Consider the following 8,346-nt stretch of genomic DNA (forward strand, 5'->3'; position numbering starts at 1 on the left):
TCTTTGCTAATAAATAAATATGTGACTATTCTTATTATATATGTGAAATAAATATATAGTTAGCTAACAGTGTGGTATAATAGTGTAAAAATAAATTTGATAATTCATGCATGCCCCAAAGGTAAAAAAAAAAAAAAAAACAGGATTGTGCTCTCTAAACTTTTAAGATACTACTTGCACATAGAAGCCCCGTCCCAGCGACTCCAGTGTCGGCTGGGATGGGGCTTCTATGTGCAAATGGTATCTTAAACTTAGTTTAGTAGCCAATCCTGGCTTTTTTTTTTTTTTTTTTTTTTTTTTTTTGCCTTGAGGGCATGACTCCCAGAAAGACTATTTGCCAAAGATATTATTGACATGGCATAAATAACTATCATTGTTCAAGATGATATACTGAATGTTTATTGTTTTAATGTGAATGTTAAGTGAATAAATGCACAACAATAATATAAACATGGCACTTTTTTTCCTTATTACTGAAGTGCTGGAATGTACAAAACTTATCCCAAGCCTGAATGAAGGTGGTGGTGGTGGTTGTTGAGTACAGAAGAGAGGGACTTGCTACATTCTTCCTTCCCAGACTGGAGTGGACTGGAGAACTCTTGCAGCAGGGCCTGGGAGCTACAACACTTGCCAATTCTTGTGTCCTTGCATCAACTTGAGTGAGGAGCAACCTCTTCTTTGTGAAACTGCCTGCAGCTCTCGTGCCTCCACAAGTGTTGAAGGTTGCCTGTCGGTCCCACCATGACTTGAAGGGAATTTTACGTGTTCTTCCTGCTTGAAATTCTTGACACACTCTTCTTACTGCAACTTGACTCTTCCCTGATTGCTTTGTCCCAACGATACTTAATACCTCTTGTGGGTCTTGAAGGTGGTGACGCTCTGCCTCTTTTCCTGGTGAAGCTCGACTCCCTGATTGCAATGGAGTACATTGGGCCTGGCGTGACAACACTGTTTAATAACCAGGTGCTGGTAGAGATTCCTGTGGGCTGTTCATGGGATGATGAAGTGGAAGCTGCACACTTCACACCTACAAGGAAAACAGACCATTAGTTCCTAGATACATGAAGCTTGTTGTATGTGTTGTGATTCCTTGTAATGTGTTTGATAACTGATTCCCTACAAAACTAAGACTACACAAAATATATGATGGGAAAATGGAGGAAGCATGACAAGCACTGCATGGTATGGAACTGTGCTGATATTTAATATGAAATATGGCTAAATTCCATACTGTCATATTCAAGAAACAAAAATTGAAAGAAAGGAAAGCACCGGGTAGAGAAAATCTGAAAAGTATGGCAGTATAACGTTTGAAGCTGAGAAATGCGCGTTTGATAAATACGTCCCTATTATAATTTAAAGGCAAAAATTTGAAGGATGATGCAGAATAGAAGAAAACACCAGATAGAAGAAATTTGCATGGCATCACAGATATTTCAATGGCATGACAGTTAATACACAAGTTTGAAAGATGAACCTGATTAAATATTTCTGTATCTCTGTGCTCATGAAGAACACAAATAAAAAACTTACAATTTGAAAAGAAGAGTCATTTTAAACTTTGATCCGTACCTTTTAAGTTTATTAATTTTATTCATAGTCAGTTTATGGTTCCAGAGAAACAACAATTTCAAATCTAGCCTATCTTTTTGAAACCCACTGTATAATGAACACGTCATTATAAGGGAAAGAATTTTGTAGCCAAATACATGAGGAAATATTATATAAGAAAATATTTATCAGATGAATAACAAATTAGGAAAAGAACTATCTGAAATAGTCCAACTTTCAGGTGAACTGGATAAAAAAAAAAATAAATAAATAAAATAAATAAATAAATAAGTAGTTTAATAGAACAAAGCAGTATTAGAAAAGTCTAATGCAAATTTAGAATGGAAATGTGTGTGTGTGTGTGTGTGTGTGTGTGTTTGAGAAGGGGTTATGTCTTTTTGAGTGCATGACCATTGTTTTGGCTGCCTGACTAGGTTTTTGAGTGTCACCAGATTTTTGAGTGCATCACCAGTTTTTTTAGTGCATCACCAATTTTTTTGAATGCATCACCAGTATTTTTGAGTTCATCACCAGTATTCTGAGTGCCACCAGTTTTCTTGTGCCACCAGTTTTTTTTTTTTTTTTTTGAGTGTCATCAGTATTTTCTGCATGAGAGTGCGTGGGTGTGCATACAGCGTTATTAAAGGTAGGTAAGTAGGTAGGTGTGTGTGTGTGTGTGTGTGTGTGTGTGATAATGAATAAAGGAAAATAATGACCAATCGTAGTTAACAAGCCAACCGCTACTCAGCACAGCGAATAAGCAGAGGGACCACAAAATAGCAGCCACGGACACACCAATCCAACATGATTTTACGTGCTTATATAATATAATCTCAAATTCACTTCCTTAATTATCACCTCAGTAAGCTTAATCAGACGTCAATCACCTGGACAAACAAGCAACCAACTTACCATCTGGTCAGCATACTTCTCTCACCTGACAAGTTAAATCACTTTACCTGCAGTCTAATCACCCTTGCAGCTTATTCCCCCGCAAAATGCTAAACTTCTATAACTTCCCATCTGATCAGCATATTCATCTCTCCCCTGATAAGCTTAACTACTTAAGTGTTGTAATCACCATCTTTTCAACCTAATCACACCTACCAACCTCACCTGGTCAACCTATATCAGCTCAAGCTAATCACATTACCTAACGTGGCTTACCTAATCCCCATACCTGGACAAAACTAACCCAATCACACCTATCCATTCTAATCCTCACGTATTCAACCTAATCATTCGCAATCTCAAGGGTTACACATTAATTCCATGCACTGAGTAATAATCTAATATTCTTATCATTACCATACTCTTACCTTCACTCCTTCACCGCCTCCTTCAGCCTTCCGCCACGAGACCACCGCACTTCGACCTTTCTCCCTCGTTGCGAGTCGTGAAAAGAGCCGAGCGGGGACACCAGGCTGGAGGAATACGAGACAATGATCCCTATTCTGAAACACTTCTGCGCCGCACCTCCACTAAACTGATAAGACTAAATGAAGTTGCACAGGTTTTCAAGGATGTTTTAATGGTTCTAGTGACATTAACACGATTTCTATATTATTAACAGGAGAAACGCAATTGAAAACCCGGCTAATCATCTCTGTGGCATTTGAAAAAAAAAAATATGGTGAGAGAACAAATGAAGCGTTTCAGAATATGTTGCTATATAAGTTCTTTTTCTATCACTGGTATTAATTTGTGTGCGTTCGTATGTTTGCTGGCTTGTGTAAGTAAAGTTATTTTATTAAAAATATCGATGTTTTTTAAGTTTGTAATTAACGAGTGTTTGAATGATTGTAGGTCTCTCTCTCTCTCTCTCTCTCTCTCTCTCTCTCTCTCTGACTAAAATATTATACGTATGTAAGATGAACTCCCAAAATATAAGAGTACGATAAGTAAAGTGATTCGGAATTAAAAGAAGTTTCTAACAGGTTATGAATGAGTTCCAGAACAGTGAACGAGACGACACATTGTTTCCTTAATGGATCAAAAGAAGAAGAAAAAAAAAAAAACATTATTAAGAAACGTCATATGATCTTAGGAAACTTATTATACTGATCGACTAATGATAATAATAACAGTGAAGGAAGGAAAATAGGAGGAGAAGGAGGAGGAGGAGGAGGAGGAGGAGGAAGGAGGAGGAGGAGGAGGAGGAAGTGTAGGTTATAATAATATAGTAGGAAAAACGAGACAGTAAATAGTCATAGGAAGTGAAGGTGGTAGTAGTAGTAGTAGTAGCGGTGGTAGTGGTGGTGATTATGGTGGTGGTGGTGATGGTGGTGGTGGTGGTGGTGGTTGTATTAGTAGTAGTAGTAATAGTAGTAGTAGTAGTAGTAGTAGTAGGAGGAGGAGGAGGAAAGGAAAATGAGTCTGGTTTTAATACTTGCGGTACTTCTCCTCTTTCTTCTCTTCCTGAAATCCACAAACTTTAGACATAAAAATGGCGGCAAGACACTTGGATTTGCTTCCCCCCCCCCTCTCTCTCTCTCTCTCTCTCTCTCTCTCTCTCTCTCTCTCTCTCTCTCTCTCTCTCTCTCTCTCTCTCTCTCTCTCTATATATATATATATATATATATATATATATATATATATATATATATATATATATATATACTATAAGGAATATCGGTCCTTCCGTCTGAACAAATGAAGAAAAAAAATGAAGATACTGACGAGAAAGAAATAATTGACAGAATAATGGAGGGTGAATGAAATGTTAACATAAACACAGTTTCGTTCAGGAAATCAGTGAACGCCTTAGGACCAAAATTCGCCGCACTTCCTGTCTGCGGCCGACGCGTCAAGACGAGCATGACTGGATGGCTGCCTCGCTATTTTTGGCGCTAAGTGGATGATGCGTCGGTGTGAGCCACTCTCCCCTCTCCCTCCCCGCCCCCTGGTCGTGGTATTCTGGGCTGGTCCGCGGAGGGCGCGGGGCCATCCAGGTTTCCATTAAGGGGAGGCATTAACACGGTGCCCAAATTAGCCTCGCTATTCTGTGGAGGAGAAAATAAGCGGCATCGAGTCTTTATTAACATTATTTTTCACGAGATTTGGAGTGCAAATAAAATTAAGCTTGTATTTTAAGTTTTGCCCGAGTTTTGCGTTGTGTCTGGGGAAGATGATACCACACCACGCTGTCCCTCCACCCCGCGCCGCGTGTCACGCAGCGCGGCTCGCCACCCAGCACGACGCTCTTGTGTGCTGCGGGGAAGTGCCTCAGGGTATCAAACATATTAAAAAAGAGATGCCATTGTTTTCCTCCATCATTCTGTACCCTCCTTTTGTTTTCCGCGTTGAATACCTGCATGTGTTGCACCAAAAAATACCTCATAGAAAAAAAAGTCTTGCCTGGAAAATCACTGCGCTGGTTCGTGACTCGCTGTATTTCTGAGCGAGTGTGTGAGTCACTCGGCGTTCTCACGCGACGAACAGCGGCCGACTTCCTGTCTACGGCCGACGCGTCAAGACGAGCATGACTGTTTGGCTGCCTCGTTATTTTTGGCGCTAAGTGGATGATGCATCGGTGTGAGCCACTCTCCCCTCTCCCTCTCCCCTCTCCCTTCGTAAATACCTGATTATTAAGGCGGAGGAGGAGATGTTTAAGAATCGAGTGAGAAATTAACACTATTTGTAAGCGACTGAGGAAAACCATTAGAAGAAACATTACAACAAATTATTCATGGCAGATTCCTCCTCTTCCCCATCAATATTTTACGGCGGCGTAATTGCCTCCCAAACAGTAGGACGAGACTTGCCGGTAAGGAGTGAAGCAGCGCCACCAAGGAACAGGGAAGAGGACCACGAGGCTGCCGTCACCTGCCATCATCTGCTGTCTGCCGCATCCCTCCTGCCTCTTCCTGTGATTGGGGTTGAAGGATCTTGTTTCTTCCACAACAAAAAAAGTAGTCAAGATTAAAATCAAAACCGAATAAAGTTATTTGGCGAGGAGTTAAGGCAGCGAGAGGAGGAGGAGGAGGAGGAGGAAAGGAAGAAGAAAGTTTGCCAGTTGAAATTAAGCAGGATAGTTGAAATTAAGCAGGATAGAAGAGTGTAAGATAAGGGACCCCTTTGACTCCTATATGTTCCTAAATCACAGCAAAACTCCCTTAACACACACACACACACACACACACACACACACACACACACACACAAAACAAATAAATAAATAAATTAATTAATACAGAGGGATTTTATTGTACGGCTGGCAAGGAGGTGAAGTCTGTTGTCATACTGTGCTGCAACCAACACACTGCCTTGCTAACTTAAAACCTAAGCAATTAAAAAACACAAGAAAACAAACTAAACACTTAAAAATACATCTTTATAAATTCCATTAAACTTTCCTATATGTTTAACAATATATATATATATATATATATATATATATATATATATATATATATATATATATATATATATATATATATATATATATATATATATATATATATATATATATATATATATATATATATATATATATATATAAAAACACACACACACACACACACACAAATAGAAGAAATACATTGTTTTGAAGGTTACAAGAAAGCTGAGACCTTTAAAAAGTAATATTAGGAATTTAGGATGACAGTAAGATGACAAAAAAACATTACTGTTACATGGAAACACACACACACACACACACACAGCCTTCCCCAGCTCTCCCATGCCCACACAGGTCTGTGCATGCCTTGGACACAGAGAAGGGCACCATCAATGTGTACACCATCTCTACCATCCTGAGAATGACAGGTGGCAGGGTGAGATAAGGAGATAGAGAGATAGACATGTATACATACTTTCATTCATTCACTCCTCCTCCTCCTCCTCCTCCTCCTCCTCCTCCTCCTCCTCCTTGTGCAGGCTCTGGTGCACTCTAGTTTGAGGAGTTCTTTGGCCGCCAAGTTCCTTATTGAAGGCGATGAGGAGTTGCTGGAGGAGGTGAAGGAAATTTTCTGTATCTATGACAAGCAAGGTAAGGATTCGGCGTTCATCTTTGACCCGTGTTTGGAAATCCTTCACTCTCTCACCACTGTTTTCCAAGACTACAGAGGTGATCAGCTGGGTTGTCATGACTTTCTGCTGCTGCATCATTTCACACCCACACACACCACCCCTCACCCCTCACCCCTCACCCATATTTAAACCTTATAAAACAACTGTAAATTGAGGGAGTTACTGGAAACAGAAGAGAGAGGGAGGAAGAGAGGAAGAGGAAGAGAAGATACTGTTACTCCTTGCATAATGGAGACTAAGAGAAGGAGAGGGAGGAGATAGGTGGAGGAAAAAAAAAAGAGGAATGGGGGAGGGGTGTACCAGGCACCTCACATCATGTAACAATAGTGAAAATAAAAGGGAGGTGGTAGAGGGCGGTGCACCTCACACAAGTCCAGAGAAGCAAGGGGACGCCATCACACAATCCGTCACCACCACCACACCACAGCAACGGGTGGTGAGTGTATTACTATAACAACAATGAAAGTTGAGAGGTTAGTGTCAATATTCATCCTGTGCTAACACCACCACTAGTCTGTCATCACAAAATCCCCATCACTCACCACAAACACACCACCATTCACCACAAACACACCATCACTCACCACAAACACACCACCATTCACCACAATCACTCAGGGCTGGAAAAACACACATTTAAAAAAACCCAACTTTTTTTTTATTATTTTGGGAGGTTTACTGATTTTTGTTTATTCTTCATATTTTTATGTAAATCAGTTTAAATAAGGAATTAAAAAGTAATCTAAAATAAAACAAAAGGTATGGTGTTTTTTTTTTTATGTAGGAGGGGGACTGGCCAACAGCAAAAAAATAAATAAAATAAAATAAATAAATAAATAAATAAATAAATAAGATAAATAAATAAATAAGTAAATAAATAAATAAAATAAAATAAAAAAATATATAAAAAATAAAAAAAACTTCCAGCAAGAAGGAAAGGTAGATGTTGACAGACAGAGCTGAAAGAGTTTGACTGGGCAAGGTGCAAGCATGGAGGCACAGCTTCAGAGAATAACAGGAGGGATCCCACCAGGTCCATAAGCCTTCCGAGGGTTTAGGCCAGCGAGGGCATGGAAAACATCATTGGGAAGAATTTTAATACGTGGCATGAAGTAGTCAGAGGGTGGAGGAGAGGGAGAAACAAGCCCAGAATCATCCAAGGTAGAGTTTTAGCAAAGGTTTGAGCAAAGAGTTCAGCTTTAGAAATAGATGTGATAGCAGTGGTGCCATCTGGTTGAAATAAAGGAGGGAAAGAAGAAGAAGCAATGTTATTGGAGATATTTTTGGCTAGATGCCAGAAATCACGAGGGGAGTTAGATCTTGAAAGGTTTTGACATTTTCTGTTAATGAAGGAGTTTTTGGCTAGTTGGAGAACAGACTTGGTATGGTTCCGGGCAGAAATATAAAGTGCATGAGATTCTGGTGATGGAAGGCTTAAGTACCTTTTGTGGGCCACCTCTCTATCATTGTATAGCACGAGAACAAGCTGTGTTGAACCAAGGTTTAGAAGGTTTAGGTCGAGAAAAAGAGTGAGGAATGTATGCCTCCATGCCAGACACTATCACCTCTGTTATGCGCTCAGCACACAAAGACAGGTCTCTGACACGGAAGCAGTAGTCATTCCAAGGAAAATCAGCAAAATACCTCCTCAGGTCCCCCCAACTAGCAGAGGCAAAACGCCAGAGGCACCTTCGCTTAGGGGGATCCTGAAGAGGGATTGGAGTGATAGGACAAGATACAGAGATGAGATTGTGATCAGAGGAG

At 40.0% G+C, this 8,346-nt stretch overlaps 1 protein-coding gene across 6 annotated transcripts in view; it reads right to left on the bottom strand.

The window, feature by feature from the left end:
• Positions 1–373: 373 nt before the first annotated feature.
• LOC135097859 (COP9 signalosome complex subunit 4-like) overlaps positions 374–8,346 on the bottom strand; it is a 53,652-nt gene continuing 45,679 nt past the window's right edge. For all 6 annotated transcript variants that reach the window (XM_063999934.1, XM_063999935.1, XM_063999938.1 and 3 more), the window contains 3 exons: positions 5,316–5,445; positions 2,871–2,975; positions 374–1,027 (listed from right to left, as the gene is read on the bottom strand). The gene's annotated coding sequence lies outside the window, so the exon portion shown is untranslated. The remainder of the gene's footprint in view (positions 1,028–2,870; positions 2,976–5,315; positions 5,446–8,346) is intronic.

This window comes from Scylla paramamosain, unplaced genomic scaffold (assembly GCF_035594125.1).
Source record: "Scylla paramamosain isolate STU-SP2022 unplaced genomic scaffold, ASM3559412v1 Contig34, whole genome shotgun sequence".
NCBI lineage: Eukaryota > Metazoa > Arthropoda > Malacostraca > Decapoda > Portunidae > Scylla > Scylla paramamosain.